Below are 25605 nucleotides of genomic sequence, written 5' to 3'. Positions count from 1 at the left end.
GCGAATTAATTTTCGACCCGCTCTATGATGCATTATACACAACGTATGAGTATTAACCCTTAATAACCTAGAGTTTCCATTTTTATACCAATCTTTTAAACCGAATGTTCACGTATTTTACTGAAGTATCAAAATTGATACCTGTTTTTTTTTCCCTAAATAAATATCTAAAATAAATATTGTGATTTTTTTAGCTATTTTTTCCTCCATCTAGACCCTCAAGCAAACACAGTAATATTGAAAATAAATCACTTTCGTAAATCAGGCTACTAAGGGTTAAAAAATTCACGAACGTTTGTCTTATTGTTCTAATCGAAATTTCGTTAGACAAACGCCCGGACGATGAGAAAATTTACAGGAGCGCGACATCAATTCGTGCAGCACAGATTTCGAGTGGTATCTATATATATATATATGTATACCTAGTTCGCGTTAGGGTGGAGGGCGAATCGCGAAAGCGGGAAAGCCCGGGCGAGACGGCGCTTTCCCTGGGCTTGCTCAGCCGTTGATCGATTCGGTCCTTCGTTCGACCTCGTGGACGACCCTTGTCGTATATACGTATATGTATATAGAGAGCCGCCGTACAGCTATTCCGCAAAAGAGGAAAAGGAAACGAACGAAGGCGGAGGACCTGTACAGTCGGCCGAAGCCTGCGCAATAATGCACGAATACCGACCGTTCAATCAATTTTCCATATACTCTCAATTTCCGCGAATATATTTATATAGAAGAAATTTACATTTCTCAGCGCGACATTCGAAAGGTGAAAATCACCTTTTCTCGTTCGAGAGTTCGGGAGGGGCTGACAACTGTTTCTCGTAACAACCCGACGAACCCGCGCCGATCGTTTGATTCTCCTCGTTGTAAAAATTCTTTCTAAGAAACGTACCGCGCGTATTATAATACTATACGCAGAGTCGATGATCCAAAACGTGTTATACGGATGACCAAGGGAATGAGGTATAGCGGGTATATCAAAATGGTATTTATTCTACGAATATAAACGCGGGGTATCGTCTCGAATGACTTAGAAAAAGACGTAGTAAGTTACGACCGTTGAAATATTCCGTATACTATATAATACAGTCAACTCGAAAGGCACGTATAAAGGTGCAGTTCCCCACATATTCCTATGTACAGCGATACATCTATACATATATATGTATATATATACCCGTACTCGACAAATACCTGCAGCATCTAAACTCGGTATATACATGAGTATATAATTTTCAACGTACATACGATACACGTATGTACACACATCCTCAGACACATAGGTGCGGCCGCCTCCGCTCGGTTGACACGAGACAGAACCAGCTCGTATTTTAGTACGAGTGTCAGGTCGGTCGGTCGCGTCCGCAGCGGTTTCGGATGTATCTTATAAAACTCTGCGTGAGAGAGAGTCCTCGAAAATGTAGAGAGTCGAAAAAACGAGAAAATGGGCACAGGGGAGAGAAAATAACGAATTAAAAAAATGCAACTCGCTCTGCGCGGATAACGCACCAACGAATTTCAACGGCAGCTGATCGAGTAGAGTTACCAATTTTACGTTAGAGAATTTTCATCATCGCTTACAACTATATTAGACGTATGTAAATTTTCGTTTTAATTCAATCGAGGAATTTTACGAGGCGACTGTCCGTTCGACGATTCGATCGTTTCTCGTGTCGCGATTGATTGAACGGGGATATACGATAAACGAGTGTAAGTACGTGATAATGCGATCGTAAAAACTCGAGGATCAACCGCCGCATCGGAGGTCATTCGGCGTGCGTACGTGAAAAATAGTAAGCTATAATTCTTCCCGGGGCGAATAACAATTGATTCGTAACCGTAATGGGCCATCGGACAGCTGGAGACGAACCGCTCGATAGGTACCGCCGTGTTCATCCGACGTATTCCAAAAAATCTGGAAACCCCGAGATCCGCCGAAGGGTCGCCGCGAAGCTCCGAATTTAAGTACTTTGTAGGATCCTTTTGAAGAAGAGAAGGACACGTCGAAGGGAAACCAGCCGCCGACGTTCGACCCCCTGCATGAAACTTCGTGTACGGCGTCCTTTAAAAAAAGTAACAAAAGCCGGCTGACCTTTGGAACGCGCCGAGAAAAGGTAGCCGAGCTTTTCAACCGTCCCGCGCCCGATCGGACGCCGATCTTTCCAACCGTACTCGCCGCGGCGGCATCGGAATCCCCGCGCGCTACGCCCATATAATGTAATATCGCGTTTGCGAGGACCAGACGGCATTAGACATCCTAAAAACAAGCCACACCCAACGGGTATAGGTACAGCTCGAGAATTCCGTACATGGACTCGAGTCCTCGAGAGTCCTCGTTCCTCGGGGTTCGCTCGTGTAAGCGTACAGGAGAATCTGGCGGGCCCGAAAAGCCTGGGTTTTTGAAACAAAAATTTTCTCCAACGTCCGCCGCAAGGCCAAACGGAGGCAGAGCAAAGCGGTCGAAGGAGGTGCGTGCAGCTGCGAGACTACGGAGGGCAGAGAGGGAACTCGGGAGGAGGAACCGGCGAGGCGAGAAGACGCGGTGTGGTTAGTGGGGAGCTAAGGGGGCGAGAGAAGAGGGAAGAGAGAAGAGGGTGTCGGGTGCCGTTCCGCTGCGGGGTGGGGGACGGCGCCGGGGCGCGCGTCGCGACGTCGGTCTCAGTGCGCGCGACGTTCCTATCTCGCACCATACCTACTTACCATGATCGGCCTTGTTTCATGAAGGTGCACGGTGCAGGTTCGTCGTTGGCGGTGCAGCGGAAACTACACGCGGTGTGATCGCATCTTGGTTTAATTCGTTACACATTTTCTGAAGACTATTTTTCGTTCTTCTCCAAAGTAGAACTCGGAGACGATCGGTATACCGCCAATTTTCGCCGTTACCGTCTCTGCTCCGCGCGCGGAGAGCGCAAGAAATCGCAGCTCGTCGATCGCCGATCCGCACGCTACGCTGACGTCGGACCAGACAGTGAGACCGACTACTGCTCGATGTTTGCCTGAGTGACAGCCTGCACGTTTTGCGGATGAAAGTCGGTTGTACGAATTTTTGATTCATTTTTTGTTCGACGAACCGATAGCCGCTGACCACGACCGTGCGGATTAATGCGTCGAGATGTTTCGATAGATGGTGTAAATATTGCGTACGTTTAGGAGGTTTGATTGGAAAATCAAAGTCGAATGCACGACGAGCACTGTACGCATTGAATCTGCACGACAGGGATCGATAGTGATGAGTGTGATTTAAAAGAAACGCAACTGTGCCGCAGATCGTTCGAAAATTTTCGCTGCTCCGCTTCAGCCCCGCACCCTTCGAGAATAAAAGGTATGACGAAATTATTATTAAACAGCTGATGGAATTGGACTTCCATGTTGACCAAAAATATTTCTTACGCTCTTGTACTTTGTCGCGTTGATATCGCGTCGGTAATTTTATCGAATAAGTACAACGATGATGCAGTATCGCAAGATTTGCGATCGTCGCCTCGCGAAACTTCGAACACGCCCATATTGGAAAAAGAATCTCGCCTATTTCTCAGGTGCAGTCCGATACGATTACGCGGTCTACTTTCTGAGATTATTAAAGTCGAAAATTGTGCACATTCCCTATACGTACCGTATAAACTGCACGGTAGTAATAATTGTGGAGAAATTTTTTATAAACAAAAACTGTGGATACATATAACACGGATATGCATGTACGTTGTAGATTAGTATATATATATCACCTCACGGTACATAAAAAATATCCCACAGTACATATATTTATGTACATAACTTTTGAACAAATAAATATGTGTTCGCGTAAATGAGGGGCAAATTGAATTATATGTGTTACAGGATCAAACCGAGCGAAAGTTTATTATACTTGTATGCATATAATGTAATATATACGGATTGTTTGTTTCCACACTATATGAATATATAAATCATTCACACTATTCCAGTTATGTACGTATAGATATACCTATATATACCGATGTTTTCACATTCGCGTATCTAGATTAATGTGCAGCACATGGATTGAATAATATTTCAGTGCTTCTAAATGTGCTAAGAAGTCAATTATTGTGCATAATTGATAGCTTCACAATTTATGACCACCCCTTACATACAGACCGCATTCGAAATATAAATTTCTCGTTCAAATATAATCGCATTATTTTCAAAATCGATTCGTAGGCATTGAAAACTTACGTCTGTATCTTCAGAACTGAACTAGAAATTCTCTAAACAAAATGAAGATCGAAAAAATTGAGAAAATGAATACCTAATTTTCTCTCAACGAGATAGAACGCTGACGAAACTAAGCGAATAATGTATATTATACAATGGGACGATGCGTGCGGAAAGTTGAATATATCGCAGCGAGCGAGGTGAACTGAAATGCCTGCAGCACCAGCTGCATTATAATCACAGCATATATAATAATAATAATTACAATCACGAGCGATGTAATGGTGCTCGCTTGTCAAGCTCCATAAAGCTTGGTTATTATTTTTCACATAAACACCTGCACGCGTGCAAATTTCCGCAAGTGTGTTTCGCGCTCTTTTTCAAAGATAATATGTATATTGTATACAACGTGTATATCTTCATTACAGCGGAATGGACGTCCGATATCTTTGATTAGAGAATTCATTGCCAACTTAATTTTGTTTAGTTTTTTTTTTGCGTTTAATGAATACGACGAGAAATCCCCCAATCGGTTCATGGCTAATTGTCTCCACTCTTTTTTCACTAGAACGACTCCACTTTCTATCGGTATAATCACGCGTGTGATTTATCATCCCGTAATAAATCATCGTACGATTTTATGGTCATTAAAATAATTTTGTTGCACAGTATAATTCCCCGATCATAACGAACACACATTATTTTTAATTGACGCTGTTTAATTACAGTTGTTTTATCAATTAAATTTATATACATTACTTATACCTATAGATATCGTATATATACATATACGCACATCTCGTATAATTTAGTTCTTAGATTGTCTGACCATAGAGCGAATAAGAGACAAATTATCAAATAACCGCAAAACGTTTACACCGAATTAATTGTTTGTTGCGTTGAATTCAGAAAAAAAAAACGAAGAAAACTAAAGCACTCGAAACAAGATATTCCCACACAGATGGATAAAAAAATGACTCGCATCACTTGGGAGAAAGTTCAATGGCACCTTTAATCGTGCGAAGCGTTTTGTTTTTTTTTTTTTTTGTTTTTTTTTACGACACAGTGATGAACATGAATTAGTATAAAAACTGATCGTTACGATTCAGTCAGCTGTGCGATAAAAATGTTACCTACTCGCGTGCGATTAACAACTCTCCGTTTGTAGGTTTACAACGACACATAGTATACCTATATATATATAGTATAGTAGAGGCAGCGCGGCGACGTATAATAGTTAAATTTTACATTAAATGATGCAATTGTTCGTAAAGAGTGAAAGCTCAATAAACGTAGTGTATATATAGTACGGTATAACTCAGGATTCACTTTCAACCGCATATGTCACCATCGCGTTACCGACTGCCGTGCACATAAGCTGCGTCGACTATAGATACGATAAACTCGCTATACGGTATTATCAGTATAGACGGTAATTCCGACGACGATCTACGTCTTCGCCATTTTTTATCACAAATATAACACCAAGTTGCGACGAGAATTCTTTCACACTTCCGGTTGTGTAAAATCGAGTGTCAATTTTCCCGCTCACATGCGTATAACTCTTCGAAGTTCGATACGTGCGAATGTTTTGAAGGAAGATCGTCTCCGATTTTTACCGTCGTTATATTCGAATGATCGAAACAAAAATCAATCACTTTTACAAGTAATATAATCGGTTTTGTTTGTGTAAAAATGAATTTGGGATAGCGGAATCCGTACGTGCATTATACATGCGTGCATATAGTTATAGGTAGAGGTATGCGTACACCGTATACATATATAATAAGTATAATCGTCCGGAAAAATAACAGAACGACGAGCTACGCGGCCACGTGGACTGCAAAGATTTATGAGGCGTTTCTATCCCATAATAACAAACATGATAGTAATGAAACCCTGTAGCTGTAAAAATGCCTTCACGCAACTTTATTGCCAGCGAATTATTATTGCCCTGCAGAGCCGCAGCTCGCCTATATAATATATATACCTACTCGATACACGTGACGTATGTAAGGTACGCTCAGCTCGTGCACCGATACATTTTTACGTCACGATCGGCTCGGAAATTTCGCAGTGATACGAGCACAACAATAACGTCGCAACGAATACCGTACGGTGTTATAATCGTCGTTACGATCGTGTCTGGATAAAATGCATATTACACGCTCGGCGTGATCGGAGAAATTATTCCACTCTGATATGTAGAAATATCGCATTACGGAGTTGTCATATAGGATGGGATCTGCTGCATTCGTTAACATCTCTTACACTATACAGCTCGCGTATATAATAATTATGCTCAATAGATCATCGAGCGGTGATTTATTTCTAATAATTGTACACGTGTATTGAATTATTGTCAGCTCGTTCGCTGCAGATGTCGTATATACCTGAATGAAAAAAATAATAATCTATTCAAATAGATTCCGTCGTTACGTAATATAATTTGTTTACACGTGTATACAATATTTATTTATGCGTATAACAATTCGATGTACGAAGTACGTGCGGAAATGTTCGAATAATAATTAAGCGATGGACGCGCGGAGCTAATAACTTATCGTTATACGGATGAGCGTGTTGTGTATGATACTTGTGACAGAGCGAAGGCGTCTGACCGTACTCCCGCTCGCACTACTGTCTAGTCGTCTCACGCCGCGTTCAATTCTCCTCGGTGCACAAATTGAGTAGGTACAGGTATACCGTGTGATCTCGAAGACGTGAATTGTATCATTAGAAATTGGTTGAATTTGGAGTAATTTGAAACGGTAACTCGTTCGTGGGTGATGTAATAATTTAGTGTTTGTTCAAAGCGATAGTGCTAATATTCGTTGGTTTACAACCTCAAATAGGGTACAAGTATTGTACAAGTGTTGGCTCGATGAATCGCCCGGCTATTATATTCCACTAAAAACTTATTTATTTATAATCTTTATAACTTTATGGACCAACAGTTTAACTAGCTCGTCAAATATGCGCTCCTTATTAACGTCCCTCTATCCACTTGCACTTGCTATACGGTTCCCTAAACAAACCTTCGTCGTCTATACACACGTCCGAGGTACGACACGACTCGGTCGCTCATGTAGTCCTGGAATTATAAGCCATGGGAAATGGGATAAACGGGTTACATCTTTAGTGTAAATGTAAACGTCGTATACACAGAAGTAGGTGTAGCGTAGATCTCCGAGTGCATATATGTATACATATATATATATACAGCGTATACGGACTGTGTATAGGTAGAAAGTTTAGCTGGTTGGGCTTAGTAGCCGACCGAGTCGGCCATGTTGGAATCCATGATGGCCGCCCTGGCCCCCCCGGTGCACGTAGCAACGCCTCGCCCCATAGGGATCCTGCCAATGAAGTCCCAAGCCTCGTGGCCATTTATCCCTCCTCGTCTCCCATAATTTTCTTCGACTTTGAAAAGCTCGAAGCGAAGTCAGAGTGCGGCGGCCATCATTGACGGGAATGCGTGCGCAAGATTTGAGCTTGCGCTCTATGCTCCGGTGGGATGCTGCGAGAAGATCACGGAATCAACATCATTCCATTGTGATTATACTTTCCACCGTTTCTTTCCAAGTGGATTCGATGTATCCTCGTTTCGTCAATTCGCGATTGATTTTCTACTTTTATTCGATATTGTTGGATAAACTGGACGTTAATCATCCCGACCCCACCAATTAACGTGCACGTTGACTTTTTTGCTTCCTGCTTTTTCGTATACATGATTACTGACATTTGAAAATTACCGTGATTTGTACAAGTTTTTTAGCCACCTCAATAAATTTTAATGAATCGTTCACGGGATAAGTATGTACACATATATGTGTTTGTAATTCCGCTGACCGAACAATGTCAAGAACATCAGCATCCTTATCCTTGAAGGATATAGTTATACGGTCAGTGCAGCGAACAGAGCACTGCATTGCCGATGCAGTCGGTGTGCGTCAGTCAGCTGCTGTAAAATGCAGTTTCTCTTTTGTTGTAAAGATAAACGTGGGATTTGTAGTTCATTCTCTGCACGAACATCCATCGTATACGTAAACAACGGGTTTTATGGTTATAATTTGCACATTTTATTGTTCATAAATCTGATACGGTTAACAAAATATTATGCGACTCGACGATAAGATCGGACTCAATAACATCAAACATTCGTTCAAATAAATAGTCGACCCGCTACCTCATGATAATTTCGCTGCGACGATCAATCATCGGTTAATTATATCAAATTTTCTCGCTTTCATCGCTTCGCATTAAAAAGTGTTACATTACCTTTGTTTCTACCACTAAAAAATTTCTATAGCGTTATTATTTATATTTATTAAAATTTATTAGAGGAAGATAAAAGGCTCGGCCCTGCAGTTCTCAGTTACCTGTTCCCGCCAGGAAAAAATCCTGTTTCGTTAACCTCGGTGAGGCTCACTCGTTGTTACCGTGTGACAGTAAAGAGTGTCCCGGTGGTAAGGTAGAAAGTTTCGTCGAGCAACCCCGTCGCAGAAGATACGGTCATCGTGCGGAGGTCAAAGCATCCTCCGAGATGCTGTAGCATCCTGTACCCCGATATCGATCCTTTGAGAACAGCGTCTTTCTCCGAGCTTCCGACGATCGACATACACATTTCTGGCTCTCGGGTGGCGCTCGACGTTCTTTTTCCTTCTTCCTATTTATTAACGCGATCGATCTATCGAGGCCTCTTATATCCCCTCGGATTGGATGCTGTATGAATTTTAGTTTGAGCATTCACGAATTACCTTTTCAAACGAAATGAAATCGAACGATAAGTACATCAGATGTTGTTAAAAATCGGAGAATTATTCTAAAGAGATAAAATGAAAATTCAACTGTTTCCAAAGATGGTGATTATATCTTGTAGATCGTTGCAGCGTTGGTAAGGGGAAAGCCGAGAAAGAAGTCGAAAGATCGAACGAGTGTAGCGAGTAATTTTTAGCCAATCTCGAACGTCTATGGCGAGTTCAACGTTTCATAGTTACCATCGACGTCCACTTGTACAAGTTCTCCAGAACTTGTACACACGTCGTGAATCGTAGATTTTAAATTTGATCGATATATATATATATATTGCATATGCACGTCGAAAAAGTGCCAGCAGTTCGCCGCAGATCCTTTCTTTGTATCGGCTGCGATGTAGGTATGTATATAGCGTTACGAATGTGTACATGTGGTGGAAACACCGGCATACCGATGGATAGTCGGACGACTACGCGCTATAGCGTTGGGTCTCCACAGGTTCATCAGGGACTTCTCCGCGCGACTGCGTTCATCTGAGACCACCCAAGCTTGTCTTTCTTTGAAATTTATACGTATATATATACATCATTGATACATGTGCTTATGTACACATCTTTGCCGTACACGGCGCATACATTGTTCTCACGCAATTTATCCGACAAACGTTTCCATTTGTTTTTGAGAAAATTGTTTCTCTCCTGATTATTAAACCCAGAAAATGGTAGAGCGTCGATCCAGTTCGGGCCAATCGATCGAGGAGCTAATTAATTTATTTTGAGTACACGCATGGATCTCGAAGAAAAAGAAGCTTTCGTTCGTGCATGTGGTTCGATTTTTCGGTGATCAAAAATTTTTCAAATTTTCGGCAAACATTTTTTTACTCCCCGAAGTACAATTCGCGCGTATCGCTTTACGAATCAAAGAATCGCAGGGATCTTCGCGCTTCGCACTTACATACATACCTGTATAACATCCACTCGCATTCTCTTTCGCTTTCGTCTCTTTCGCACACTCGGTCTGCCTCTTGCCGTGCGGCCATCGATCCTACAAAACTCGTTTGCGCATGCCTTGACTCACCCGTGGGCATTCCATTTTCCGATTGGTCGACCGAGACGGGGTGCTCACGAACACAGAAGACGACTCCGTCCGAAATAACCCGGACCTATACGTATCCGCGCGTACGTATACGAAGACTCACACCGTCTCGGCTGACCAATACCGGTGAAATTTTGCTCAACACCGTCGGGTGGTAACACCGCCGGCGCATGGCAACTCTGGAAGCTCTTGCGGCTTATTTAATCCGGCGCCACCCCCGCCACCCCCGCCACCCTTCGGTGCCGCGACCGGCAAGCGTTCCATTATCTGGCCATCTTTATTCACCCCCTCTGGGCAACGGGGGTCGGTCGGGTGGGCGAAGGGGGAGCAGTCGGTCCCGTGGTCCCGAAGGGGGTGGAAAAGGGAAGGCTGTTTTACGGCCGCGCACAAATCTCCTCATCAGGCTCCCGCAGGATCCCACCGGCGGGCTGCCGGGCGAAGAGTGAGGAAAGAAAATGGTTATATACGTATATATATATATATGTATATACGCGGGGTGGAGAGTATCCGGAACGGACGGAGGAGAGGAAAAGGGTGGAGGGACGTTTCGTTTCTCTTAGGGAAGGGGGGGGGGGGGGGGGGGGGGTGGCCGGCACACAAATGAGGCATCTTGATTCCAATTATTCAGTAAATTAAATACAGAGGCTTTACGGCTCTCCGCAGCAGCTATACGGTCCAAAAGTTATTGTCGAGGGTGGGCGCGTCGGGCTTCTTTGCGCAGGCCACGGGAAAGGGTTGAAACCGCATCGCGCCGTTCCACGGTCCTCTACATTATATACACGTGGTTATATTTAACCATCCGGACCTGGATACTCCGAACCACCATTGCTGGTACAGGGCTCTCTCTATGAGTTATCTAGACCCTAAGCCTCCGCGCTATTTTATGTAATGGGGGTCGGCTCCGCTATATACATTCGACTACTACACAGTATCTCTACAGATGAGCACCATTTCCGTCCTATCCTCAATGTCTCTTTACCTCCTCCTCCAACCCTTGCCTCTGGTTGCCCGGCCCCACGATCGAGGGGAATTTGGTCACGGTGTTATTGTTTACCCTGGACCCCGTTGTCCGCGTATAGTACGAGAGGTATGTATTATAGGTACGGGTAATAAGAGGAAATATATAGACCCATGTAACTAATGACCGTTGAGTAAATTTATGCAGCTGATCGTCCCAACGTATCCGTATATACCCTGCGGGTAAAATCCGCCTGCAATTCCCACGACCTTTGTAGTATTTCATTTTTTATATTTCATCAATTTTTCTCGGTGTCTGCACGGTAATAATCTTGATATTTTTATCTCGTGTATGTATATATAGTATATTTCAATACCGCTGACTGCAGGGATACACGCAATTAATTACGTATATATAATAATAACATAACATCGAGCTAATTATTTCGTGTATAATTCATGAAATCGGTACGACGCGAATCGTCTCTATTTGCGAGTTAGCAGTTTCTCCTTTTTCTCTCTCTCTTTTTTTTGTTTTTTTTCTTATTCATTTGACGAGGCTCTGGGTCACGTCTTAGGTATAATGGGCCACGTAAGCTATATACGCGTATTAAGCTCCTGAAGATGACGATATGTATACAGGTATATACATACCTATGTATACTCAACTGTACATACAACCTACATACCGACTCTACCCTCGCGTGCTGAATACATACGTACATATATATATATAGATTATACATATGTACATAGAGATGCGATGAGAACTGGAGTTCCAACATCCAACCGGCACCGTTTCCTCCGGCTATGATTATATACGGAAAGTTTCCTCCCGCATATCTATATATATATATATGTATACGTATAGCGAGCTCAAGCGGGCTGCTTTAATTCGTATTTTCTTTGGGGAGTAGGTACCAAGTTTTACGACCGAGCATCTTACAGTTTCTTCCTATGTACCGACGGGATCGCATTCGCTCGGGTGTATTCGGTAATACATATACGTACGTATAGGGTATAGGACGGTACATAACCACCTACCCGCATGTATATTACAACGGCGGCCTAGAAGACTCTGCCTATACAGCAACGTTATGTACGTACATATGTATATATATGCACGGCGATATACGTTCTAGCTGGAAAACCCGCTCTGTACAATTTCTTTCTATTCACCGGCTCGAAACTCCCGGCGGCAATTTCCTTTTTCGGAGTCGGGGAAACGGGAAGATAATACAGTAACGAGGTGATACGAAAATATCATACGTATAGTGCACAAGTACGTCGCTAAGGGACGAACTGGGGAGGGTCCTGCCCCGACCGAGGTGTACATAACGAGCAGCTATACCTAAATCTGCTCAGCTCTCGAGCATCGCGTAGAGGAATATAATTGCGTTCACGTGCGTCGATGAGGTATATGGAGCAGAAATCCTCGGACGAATTAACGCCGCGTATAATGTTTAAGACCGAAAAAGCTAAAGCTGCGCTCATTATTATTATTATTATTATTATTATATCGGTGTAGAATTTACAAGGCGGGACGTGTTTCCGGCTCTGAAAATTTCTCAGACTCTCGTCGAGCGTTTTTCCTCACACGCGGTTAGATATATGGGAGATTACGCGGACCTGCGGGACGAAACTACTTTTAAAATCCTACCGATCCCGAAGGGTGCTACCGAAAACTGTACCGGGGCTGGACGTAACTCAGATTTCTCCTTGGCTTTTTTTTCTACTCGGCTGTACAACCGGCCGCCGAATGTATAATAAAGGCGCTCGGATTATCTGCAGGCGTTCGTCAGTCGCGTCGGTGGTCCTCGGAGTACGAGGCGTCGCTGCAGCGATACGCGAGTCTAGAAATCCTGCGCGTTGTTGTTGTGTTACCACCGGACCCGAAAGTGCCTCGCACATTCCTCGGTGGCAGGATCAGGCTTACTCGCGGCGCTGCGCAACGCCTCGTATTAGTGCTCGTGAATATTACATCCCCGATGCTTAACATTCCGGTTGCTCCTGCTGGCCACTTTGAGACCGAGGCGATAACATTTCCACTTCTCCTGGCTATAACGAGCCTTTCGGAACCACTGCGGAGTAATATGCGCGTCTCACCCTCCCCCCCCTGATTATTATTTAACAGACACGCCAAGAATTTTTGAGGTCTGAATTTCGTCGGGTAATTTTGTTGATTGTGAGTCTTTGGGAGGCGATTTAACATCGTGAGATTCTTGACTCGAAGAGTTTAATATCGTTACACCGCGCGGAAGGATACAATATCGTTATAATATCGAGGAAATAAGTTTCCTAGACACGGGATGACCACACACGGAGATTACGCGGTTATTACGAGAAATTCTTGTAGGTATAATAACCGACGGCGAGGCAGGTAGCGTATCACAGTGAACGATAAGTGGGTATAGGAAGCTAGGCGGGCAGTATAGTCGGTATAGAATATGGGGGGTAGGTATACGTGTGTAAATGTTTTCATACTTTTATTGCCGGCTTGACTTGGATTTTTCAAATATTCCATCAACGTACGGAAGTCGTATATTACACACCAAGAACGTACGCGGGCAAATCCCTACGGGCGTGCCTCGAATGCTACCGATTACTTTTCCAACCCCCTTCTCCGCGTGCTCGCTCCTCTTCTTCTATCTTCCTTCTTTTTTTTTTTTTTTTTTCTCGATGCCTTTTGCCTTTCGCTTCTTTATCCCCTACTTTCTTCCGCCATCGTTGTGACGGTGTAGCCGAGTCTCGCCCTTCCCGAAACCCACGCCCCAACTCTACCTTTTTACCCTTCGGGGATCCAAACGAGCAAACACCCTTTTTTTCTCTCTTCTATACCCGTTCCTCAGTTTTAGTGCCTGATCGATGTGCCAATAATTGGAGGGAACCCAAACACTTTTTTTCCCCCCCCCCCTTCTTGTTTTCCTATTATTTCTCACGTCTACGTAAAACGCGATGGATGAATTTATAGGATGTAAGGAAATCGTCCTCGCGCCACGATACCTACTTTGGAAATAATCCCAACATTCTGACGAGTTAATTTTTCCTCCTTTCGTTTCAAAACTAATAATTTTTTATACCCCGCTCGCACCGTATCGGGTATACAGGAGTTTCGGAATACCTTTTTTTTTTCTTTTATTATTATTATTATTATTCAGTTACAATAACTTGCGTAAAAGTTACACAAGCGTCAAAGTTTGGAATCTTATTGGCTCCCCTTCGACGAACGCTGCGCCGGCTACGAGAATAAGGTGAAATTACTCCTCGCGGGGGTTTCGGGAGGTTCGCGGGGGCGGGGGGGGACTCCTCAGCGGGGCAAAGGGCGAATAAGGGTTGCCGGGCGCCACCTAACGTCGCGGCGCCGTTACGGCTTTCGATTTATGACGTCACGCGGAAGGATGATTGCTTTTCCGGACGAAGGGAGAAGCCGCCGAGACGCGCGGCGAAGACGAACGACGACAGGCAACAACGGGGCTCTCTGGTTATTCCCGGCGAAAGGCATATCGGCCCCCCCCCCCCCCCCCCGACCCCCGCCGCCGCGCGAGCGAAACGTTTCGCCGCGGTTTGCGGCACCGGGCCCACGTATGCCCGGGTAACAGCCCTTATCAAGCGACCGGCTCCCATCAAGCTCGCGCTCCCGTGATATCGGCGAATTGCTGCCCTTTCCCGACCGACGACGTTCCCTGCACCCGGGATTTATCTCCGGCGAACGAGAAAACCCCTCGCATCCTCTGACCGCCTCCGCCCCCCGGTTTGCGAGATAAAATTTGTTTCCCTCTAAAGCCCCCGCAGATCTATAAACGATCATCGCACCTCCATTCGAATCCAAAGCTTTGCGCCGTTTGCACACATTTTCGCTTCGAATGGTACAGTGTGGAAAATTTAGGTTCGAACGGGTGTTTCTGTACACATCAGATACAATATATGAAAGATGAACGAGTTGATCGGCTGGTATACCCAATTAGCGAGTGTTGGAGAAGAAAGCCGCCCATTTCGATAATTATCGATATAAGAAGATAGCAGCGTTCGAGGACACAAGTATCCGAACCGTCCGATAAATGTTTCGGGTGTACAACAGCTGGGCATGGCCGCCATTCGATTGATTCGGTAATAATTTTTTTCGACCGACCGTTCCGCTTGTACAACGATGTTGGAAGGTACGAGATGCCTGTAACTTATCGAGTTCAACATCTTCGAAACGACATAATAACGTTTAGACTTTAGAGCGTATGGTATCAGCTGTCTTGTCCAAAGCTCTGTGTTGCGTCGAAACTGGTAATCGAATAGAGGTGGGTATCTTTGAAACTGGGAATAAGAGCCGAACGGGACAAGCCGCAAAATGAGCATTCGTCAACGCTTGGTAACTCGCAGTTGACATTTAGGGTACGTTAACCGCGCATGAATAAATTTGACATCGTTCGAGCCCAGATATCTTTCTTTCTCTTAATTTACGTACATATTACGAGTCGCAGCATCGAGCGTCGCGCCGTACAAATAAATCGGCGTAACTAGACCGAACGTCGGAAACGATGAAAAAAAATAAAAAAAACAAAAAAAAAAAAAAACTGTATCGAAATTCGAGCTACGCAGTTTACGGAAACTACCGACGTTCACGCTCGGCGGTCGTATAACCCGTAACAAACACCCTTCTACTACGTTCGGGGTAAAGTCGGTTCGGAATGCTCATTTCGAGAATCGAGTCCACGATTCGGTAAACTCTCCAATTCCAAGGTCAACTTTAATGCGCGCACGGCGTACAAAAGAAACCGATGAACAATCGGAGCTAGTCTCCGCGCCGAAGGGTCAGCCAACTATTCGCCGCTTCCGTCAATACTCCAATTTTTTTTTCTCCCCCCCCCCCCCCCCCCCCCTCCCCCCATAACGTACACCGAAACGAACCACGGGGGATACGAGGCGCACTTAACTCGGGTGCTAATAGAGTTTCAAGGTCGTTCGAACGGGGAGTCTCTTATGTGCCCTTTTTTTTTTTTCGCCCGTCCATTCTTCCACTTTTTTTCTCACCAGTCCGTTCGCTTTTCTTTTTTTTTTTTCCACGCTTTTGAACCGCCTCGGTTCATTGCGGGTGTAAAGTTAGTTTGTCGGACGTCGCTCGGCAGTGTTTCATCGCTTAAAGACGCCATCAACGATGACAACGACGAGGACGACGACGTGTTTAGGTCCGAACTTCCAAATTGACAGTCTGGCTCGCGACACCGTCACAGAGCGACGGATTCTTAATTCCGGACGATTCCGTTGTTAGATTGTACTACAGTTCAACGGCGAACATGTTCAGCGACGGGCGGTCGTTCGACGTCATTCGTTCGCCACGTAGCGACGGAAAGAGAGACGCTCCGCTGCGGATAAATAACGTTCCGGCGTACCGACGCGACGGACCAGTTCGACGAACGAACACGGAATGGCCGACGCTCCCGAGACGCGATGATCTTCGAATGAGAATCTTACAGGTGAAAAAAGATTGATTATATTCTAGTTGTCGATACGCGAATCGGTTTGCAAAAAAGTGAAGAGGGATCCTCGCTGTATATTTTTTATAGTTTACGTATCGTACGTTAATTGGTGGCAGAAAATCTTTGCGTCGGGCTTATATCGTACTTCCATGGCGACGGCGGCAGGCCCGGCGGTGGAGAGCATCATGGTGGAGGAGCGTCGGAAGGTGTAGCTTTACGGAGGCGTTGCGTTTTTGATAGTTATTTTGTGACGTGCGTCGACGATTTCTGGAATCCGTTTCTTCAATCACCGCTCCGTATACATATGTGTATCGCAACGAGGTGCGGATTTTTTTTTTAGATAATTTTGTTTCTCAATTTTTTGTTTCAGGATTCCTCATGCGGCGACGAGGAATTCACCCTCTTGGCTCCCCACCGCATCTACGGTCATTCAGAGGTGAGTGATATTCAGAATTTTTCTACACGTAGCGACGAATATCGTATCCCAACGTCTCGATCGCGCCCTCGAAACTGTGATACGGACGACCGATAAGTTCGAGCAATTCGTACGCCCCGACGTTCGACGTTCGACGTTCGACGTCCCCCCCCCCCCCCCCCCCGCCGCCATATAACGTCGACTAATGAGATCAATCGTCAAGATTTTTCTTACACCCAATATCTCCTAATCGAAGCCCTCGTTTTGCCCTCATGCGGCTGACGAATGGGGTAAATTTTCTTACGCTCAAAACTACGCGAAATTCTTCGATTCCGAAATCATTTTCTCCACGTAAACGCATCTCCGCACTCACTCGGCGACGACGGAGTACGTGGATCAAATAAATCCCCGTACGTTTGAACGCCGTATTGAAATAGATAATGTTGGGGTAAAATTGAGACGATCGTGTACCGGTTGTAAAATTGGTGGAGAAGCCACTCGTCGCAATAGCAAAATACCACCGAGCGAGGGACAGAACTCTGGAGTTGTACGTACGTACGTACGTTGGACTCTCGTGCGGGCGCCTCTGCGGCACTTCGGTACTTCGGCATTATATGATGATTCTTTTATTGTCGTAATATTTCATGTTTATTAGACGCGTTAACCGGTCGAAACCAACAGCTCATTTAAACGCTACAAAATAATACTACTTACCCGGTACGCGTGTATATATATATATATACACAGCGGATATCGCCTACTCCTGCGGCAATCGCGTAGACATTTTATATTGATATGCCGAGGCGTGCAAATAATGCCCAGATGGCAGATACATACAATATTATCCTGAATCGATTAGATTTATTAAAACTGCGAGTCCAAAAATTTTTCCTATCTAATTCATGGGTTTACTCTTCGTTGAAATAATGAGAAATAAGGAAGGATCGTTAACGTGGTTGACGATATAGTTGAATACATATATATAACATTATTTTGTTTCTATTCATCCGGGTTTCGTTCGACAGAATAACTAGATTCGATTTATTTTTTTTTCGTTACGAAATATTTCGAGGTCGCGATCCGCAGCAAGCTACAGCTGCATTCCCTTCAATTTTCATGACCATATAGGTACTAATTGCTGGGTAATTAAACGTTTAATCGGCCGTACTTCTGCGGGATAAAAAGTGGTAAGAAAAGACGGAGTTGTATTCAAGGTGCAGCGCAAGGATCTACCGTAATTTTTTTTTTTTCCCTTCCTTTTAGTTTTTATTCGACGTACGTACGTAGACGGCACAGTTGTAAATTTCACGATGCGTTATAAGTAAACACATATGTCGAGAAATTTATATATATATATGTATATCAGACGTTTCCTTCAACGCGAGGTATACACCTGAATCGCGAGAACGTTATTACCCAAATATCATCGGGTAACTGAATTTGAATTTCGCCATTTTTTTTTTTCTCACGGATCGCTGATCGCCAGGCGACGGTAGTCGCGCGGTTCAATGTAGACGTGGAGTGGAATTTATTTTCCTTTTTCAAAGCTCATTTACTCCATACGTGGCGAGAAATTAGAGTGCACGAATGATAATTACAACACGCATACGTATACCTGTATTATTATACTCGTTTCCGTGGGTGGATTACACCCTCTATTTTTCGGAAGATATGATCGAATTTTTAATTCATATAAGATACAAGGATTAATTAAGTTGAAGTTGGATGCTATCTGATTCGACAATATAATTATCATTGTTTGATATCTGGAGAGAACAAGTATGAAAATAAAATATTTGAACAACCGCTCGGACGATCGAGGGGTAAGAACGCGTACGTACGATCGAGCGGGTAAAAAGCGGAACTTGAAACAAAAAACCAAAAAAAAAGTATAGAAAACATTATTTTTTCGCTATATCGCTCTCGATGCATACGCGCAGGTATATAATGTTAATACCAACATCGCCTGGTTTTATAGCGAGGGATTATTGGATCAATTTAGTAAATACTGTCAGAAGTCGTAATAACTTATTTATAGCCGGCGGTATCTGATCTCCCCGTGTCGATAAATATATATACCTATACCTATAATATATCCGATCCAATTAGGCATCTCGCGATATTTAACCCCCTGCACAGCTAGCGGCTATATACGAAGTTCATTTCCTCACCCCACCCTACTCGGCGGCGAAGCGAAAATTTCGGAGAACGAGGGATATGCGAAAGTGTTAGAAGAAAAAAAAAAAAAAAACAAAGAATTTATATTTTTTTTTAACAATCGAGAGGTACGCAGGTCTTTGAAAGTATACATATATGCGATCGTTTCGTCCAATCGACTTACGATCGCACATACCTATAAGGATCGTTTTAATAAATGTATAATTGAGATCGCTGCGGGGCGATCGGTAGCCGTGCAATTTGCACGCGTATATCCGGTCGTTTGATTGCGACTCACTCGGTTAGCGACAATTCCCAGTACGACTTTTCGTCGAACCTTAGGTACATACATACGTACGTACATACGGTAGCACTTTATTGTTCGAGTACACGCGGTGCGATTCATTCAACGCGAGTTACAGTTGAGCCATCGCCGATCGGAGACTAACCACTCGGTCAATTTGCCTGGGGACTAATCAACCGTGAGGTAGTTAGATTTAATCGTTGCAACGAAAGGTTTTATGCCATCCTTTGCTCCGCTTGCACGCCACCATCCCGCCAATGGAAAGTAAATACGTACACATCCATAATGTATCCGTACGTACGCGTTACATGTAAGGCAGTTGTGCACAGTTCACGTCCGCAGCGAACGATTTTCGTTTATAAATAAATTTATTACATATTTACGGCCGATTATACCATTAGCGTTTTTGCGTTCTCTCTATTACACTCAAACGTTAGTTACACGTCGCGTTTTATTTTCATTTTTTCATTCCTCGCTTTCTGTATGGGACACAATTTTGTCCACCGCCGTGGTGTTGATACAAAGGGTCCTCGATAGCTGACGATAGGCCGTTATCTCGGCAAACCCTTTGTTTCGATATATATATTTACAAGATGTCGATTGGTAATAAATTAGTCGGGTGTATAGGTACAAGGACGACGCCCGCGACTTGGTGGTAGCAAACGAGGTTAGCGGAGCTGTAAGTGCGCGGGGTGACTCTCGAACGTGCGCTTGAGTTCGCAAACGATAGGTATATATACGATCGTCAAATCAACACACGGCGACGAAGACGAAGACGACCGCCAAACGCCCTCTCAAACGCCGCGCTTCTTCTTTCACGACTCGTACCTAGAATCGCTATAAAATACAAAGAATGAAGAAACGATCACCTCTCCAAGAATATTACACAAACTTGTTGAAACAAAAATATATATATGTATATACATCCGTATCGACGAGCCGCGTCGGTCGATCACGTTGCTAATTACTCGCAGGTTTTCCCTTATTATCCTAAAAGACATATAAATGCACCAAGGGTTGTCATTTGCGCGTAGAAAAGGGAGAACTGTTGCGGTACGCGAGACTCGAGGCATCTAATCTAATTTCTATATAGGGCTCTTGAAATCATTTGATCGGTTGCCGTAGACTCCGACGAAAGATAGAAAAAAGAAACACCTATTTTAAATTTGTCTGGAGAGGGGTGCGAAATTAACAGCACGAGCCACGGTCGCAGTGGTGTAAAAAGGGTTGAAATCAGCTGCCCCGCGTATATAACCTGCACGGGGGCAATAAGTGTGTAAGTACGATGGATTGGGGTGGGGTGGGGTGGGGAATATGTGTTTCTATGTACGTAAGTCGGTGTCTCGAACGACTATCATAAAGCTATTAACTTTATTATACGGAGCCATTAACTTAAATATTACGACTCGCGTGTCGCGCGGTCTAACTTTCTGATTTATTATTTGTCGAGATCATGTGAGGCATTACAGGTGACTTTCAGCTACCGATATAGTCTCACCTGTCGGATTCGATGTCCTGCGAATGATCGACGGCCGGAGCGTCAATTTTTCAGTTTTTATGTCACTCGCAACGCCGATTCGCACGTATTTTGAAAAAAAGAAATCTTCGCAATCTTTCGTCAACGTCTTTGTCCTCCTCCTTGTAAGTCCGATCGAATCTTACGGCTCCTTTTCTTTAAATCTTTTCCCACGAATCGTATATCTCTCTGATCTATTGTACACTATAATACAGCAATAGACGTGCGCTCTATACCTTCGAATTCAAATGTCAAATTTCGCCAGTTTCTTTTTTTTTTTTAGTAAAGCGAGTTCGATTGAAAATTACTTTTGAAATTTTTTTTTCTTCGACGGGTCGAGATTCACTGAAGCGTGAGATAAGCGTGGAATTAATTAAGTTGAGAATAAATCCCATTTTTGAATCAAATTTTTCACATTTCAACTCGATAAAAAAAAAAAATTCTAAATTGAGTCTCAAATTTAAAAAAAAAGTCTAAGGCTGAAAACTTGGTAATTCTTAATTCGATTGAAAAAACAACTCCAACAAATTATGAAAATATGGCTATCCCTTATAGTTTGTTCGTCAAACTTTTAAAATCGGATGATCTAGCGATGTACATGTACGTACCTACCTAATAACATATACAAACACATTTATGGCAAGCTACATCAAAGGTTGACCGAAACTTCGCCAAGATAAACGATCGGGGGAAAGAGATGCTGCTGCAGCCTCTCGGGGGGCGACAGAGGAGGAGGAGAGGTAACGAAAAAAGATATACGTCTCTCGCGCCAGATATATGTGGCGGTCCTCTCGATTCGAGAGAAGGGGATCCGAATGAGGATTTACTACGGTCTTCGGGGGGACAGGGGTGTACAGGGGTGAGCTAGAAACATTGTTTTAAATAAGACGTCTTCCGAGCTCCTCGCGCGTTCCCTACCACACGCGCGCACACACGCGTATATTGTATATGTATAAAATCTTTCGGGATTTCACGGATCTCACGACATTAGAGGTATACGTATACATATACGGTACACGCACGTACGCATACGTATACGTATACTCGTCGAATTAATATGGAGGCTGTATATTTTCGAAGGATCCGCTCTGACCCTCGTCTAGATGGGAACGAAGGAATATTGCGCCGCAGTAGGTTATATACCTAGCGGGGTAAGCTCCGCTTCGGGGAGGCCCTCGGCAATGGTATATAATATTATTCATAAGGCGCGAGACGCGATGGGCATGCGCTTCACCACCATCTTTATACGAACATGTTATTATACATATAGGAACCTGCTGCAACTCCCGCTGCACCAACGGGATGTACGTGTGTGTGTGTGTGTGTGTCTGTGATCGGACGGCGAGATCCGCCGCGGTTATCCCGACCCAAGGTTCTCCATTTTTATTTCTACATTTTTTTCATCTTATTTTCTTTTTTTATTTTGTCTATCTTTTTGATATTTATCTTTTCTCGCCTTATTTCCCCGACGTATTCACCAACGACTTCGGTATATACGTATACATGTATATATCTATACGGTTTTGTTATAGATACATATCCCGACGCCGTATATATGTATACGCCCATTTCAAACTCGAGCGAGTTTATAAATCCTCCTTTCGGAGCTTAACGCTTATTGGACGAAATCTTAATTTTCTTTCACGAACTACAGATTTCTCAATTCTACGAGTACCCACAAGTCTAGCCCGAAATTTATTCGATTCCCTTTTTATTCCTTTTCTCGTTAGCTCCCTTTCTTCGTTATTACGTTCACCTCGTTTCACCTGCCCCCTTGTAACGTATATATCTACTGAAAAACACCCGGAAAAAAAAATGGGGTTTCAAAAATTACCGGCTTCTTCACGGACAGGCCGAGATTTTAACTCGTACTTCTTTCCCACAATTTTCTTGCGATATTCCAAAAATTTCTAATATAACCTTTCCTCTAATTGTCCGCATGAAAATGAAGCTCGGGTACATACCTAATATATATATCATCCCGTTATACTACAACATTTTCCCCGTGTACTTTGGTCGGTCGCAACGGGGGAGCCGAGAAATATATATACTATAGGTACGATATAAACTGTAGGGGCGTTATGTGTAGCTCGGGTAACTTCCGTTGATGAGGAAACTTTTCATTACATATTATTGTGTCGAGAGTTAAAACATCGCCGCGCCCTACTGCAGCGGGTCTCTACGATGCCGTGGCGAGGGTACGTCCTCGTCCGCGTCGGGCTTTGTTCCGGAATTAGGTGTATTGTGCGAGAGAGAGAGCAATAGAGAGAGAGAGAGAGAGAGAGAGAGAGAGAGAGAGAGAGAAGAACGCTAAAGGGTCGTAAGTACAACGCGAACTCGCCGCGGCTTTCGTTTCACGATATGCAGCACGCAGTCGGATTTATACAAAGTCCCGGTGTATAATGTATATCTCGCAACGGGGTTCCCTGGGGAGACTTTTCGGACGTCCCGGTGAGAGGTGCGGCGCTGATACGTACGACCGGGTATATCTACGGAGTTCGAATTTTAATTTTCTACCCAGAACCCGGGAATAATGCGTCGAATGACGGCGGGGAAATATTCGAGGAGAAAAATGAAAAAGAACGCGCGGACATTTTTTTTTCTTTTTTTTTTTCTCTCACCGGTATATATACCAACTTAAATTATGAGAAGTCGAGTGTACTTTAAAAATCCCACGCTATCGAATCGCGAACTCGTAAAACTCGGAGACGAAGAAACGAAAAAAAATGCAAGTGTATATAAAATTCTTTAATTGAGATAATGTATACACATACATATATACACACGTACGACTCCATCGGGCTCGGGATGTCAGGAGTTTGGAGATAACGACGAGAAAAATTTCGTCGTTATCGCAAAATAAAAGGAAAAACTTGGTTTGACAAAAAAAAAAAAAATAAAGAAAAACAGCTCCGCTTTCAAAGATACGAAATTTATTTTTTCAGCGGACTCTCTCCGCTCCGGCGTAATACGCCCTTTATCTGAGATATTTCAGAGGCAAGAATATTCGCCTGGTTGCGTCATTTTGTTACTTACGTTTCTCTGAACTCTAAGGAAATGTCTCTTCCGCACGACTTAAACTCCCGCAGGGGTTGCGAACGGGGGTGTTCGGTATACAGCCTGCGGAGTCGGAGCTGGGGGGAGTCTGAGGAGGGAGGAGGGAGGGGGGGGGTGGAGGGTGGAGCGTAACGTCGGGGTGGCCGCGGGTATTGATCCGCTTTCGGTTGATTCCTCGTTCGGTGGGGGTTGTTGCCTCCGCGGGGGTTGTTTCCTCCCTTCTCCGTGTAGCGTTCTCATCCCGCCCCTCTTTCGCTTCGGCAGAAACGGAGATGAGAGAGGAGCGCGCGCCATTGGCCGGATACCCGCGGCGAGTAAAGATGGCCGCCGCCTTCACGTACCGTGAACGTGACGGGGGAGCCCCTTTTACTCTTTCGGCTCTCTCCCGCCGCTTTCCCGCACGCATCGGTGTCGGAGTTGTTTTTTTTTTCTTTTTTTTTTTCTATTTTTTTTTTTCATTTTTTCTTTATTTTCCGCCATCTTTCCAACTTCTTATTTCCCTCCTTTCCAGCTACTCTCGCCGGTGTACGTATACGTACCGCGTTGTAAGCGCTACCGCTTTTCGCTCCTTCTGCAGCTCGCTGCACGGACTCCGCGACCGACTTGACTGACTCTACGCAAGAAATAAGTCCGCCGGAATATCCCAGAGGCTACGCTATACTCGCGGAGCACTCTGGTCGCTTTTTGCGAAATTTATTGCAGCGATATATTCACATCCATTAGATGCCTCGCTTCTTTTGCCTCTACCAGTTTCTATACGGCCTTCGCGCAACGACCGCGGAACATCCTCGCCAACCTTCTTCTTCTTCTTCTTCTTCTTCGTCTTCGTCTTCTTCCATTTCTTCTCCGTACCTCCGGCGCTCGTCTCGAACCGCTGGCTGCACTCCCTATCCGAGCGAGCACTCCGCTATGCGTAAACAACGTAATGCGAATGGTAAAAAGGAGAAGAGAAGAAAACAACTGAAAAGAATTCCTGCACTTCTGAGAATTTCATCCACGAGGTCCCTGAATTGGATCCTCTTCTCGTATCTCTTCACCGAGAGCATGACTCGATGTCGAAACAACCGTTTCGTGGGCTGGCTGGCTGACTTACACGGCAGGAAAGATTAGATATGATTTTTTATTTTTTTGTTTTGTTTTTTGTTTTTGGATCTTTGAATACTCCGGGTCGGTTGTAATATACTCGTGGCGTTCGTCGAGAGCGACGATACGCTCCGTGTAGTTTATCCTTCGGGATCCGCGGAGCACCCCTACCGAGCCAGCCCGGAGATTAACGGACATAATAACAGCAAGTATAACGCTCAACACCGTTTTGGTGATCCCCGCGTTATCCTCGGAGTCCAAGCCCCGCGACGCCTGATTAAACTTTTTTTCTTTGTTTTTTTTTTTTCGTTTAACAATTTCAGGTAATCCCGTAGGCTCCGTTTCGAGGATTAAATATATATAATTTAAATACCGAAGCTCCTAGAGGCTGCAGGTTTTACGTTCAATGCGATTTTGCGATATTCGTCGTTGTTTTACGACCACATGCATGCAAGGGATGAAATCAGCGTTGTTTCAACGAAATTCACTCCACGCGCTATACGATATCCTTTTATGCGTAGGAGAGGAGAAACTTTTTTGCGACGTTGTTATTATTATTACATATACAGCGTTCCCGGCGAACGAGACATTGAACGTATATAACTTTCCGAAAGGGGTGAAAATA

General features: G+C 44.1%; 1 long non-coding RNA gene across 2 annotated transcripts in view; it reads left to right on the top strand.

Annotated features, from left to right (window-relative positions):
- The first annotated feature begins 1970 nt into the window (after window positions 1-1970).
- LOC125501512 overlaps window positions 1971-25605 on the top strand; it is a 33908-nt gene continuing 10273 nt past the window's right edge. Inside the window, exons 1-2 of one of the 2 annotated variants that reach the window (XR_007279102.1) lie at window positions 1971-3319; window positions 16819-16884. This is a non-coding gene — a long non-coding RNA (uncharacterized LOC125501512). The remainder of the gene's footprint in view (window positions 3320-16818; window positions 16885-25605) is intronic. The other variant, XR_007279100.1, reaches the window with a different exon arrangement.

The sequence above is a fragment of the Athalia rosae genome, chromosome 6, assembly GCF_917208135.1.
Source record: "Athalia rosae chromosome 6, iyAthRosa1.1, whole genome shotgun sequence".
Taxonomy (NCBI): Eukaryota; Metazoa; Arthropoda; class Insecta; order Hymenoptera; family Athaliidae; genus Athalia; species Athalia rosae.
Note: the sequence above shows the minus strand (reverse complement) of the source record. Positions and strands in the feature narration are given on the sequence as shown.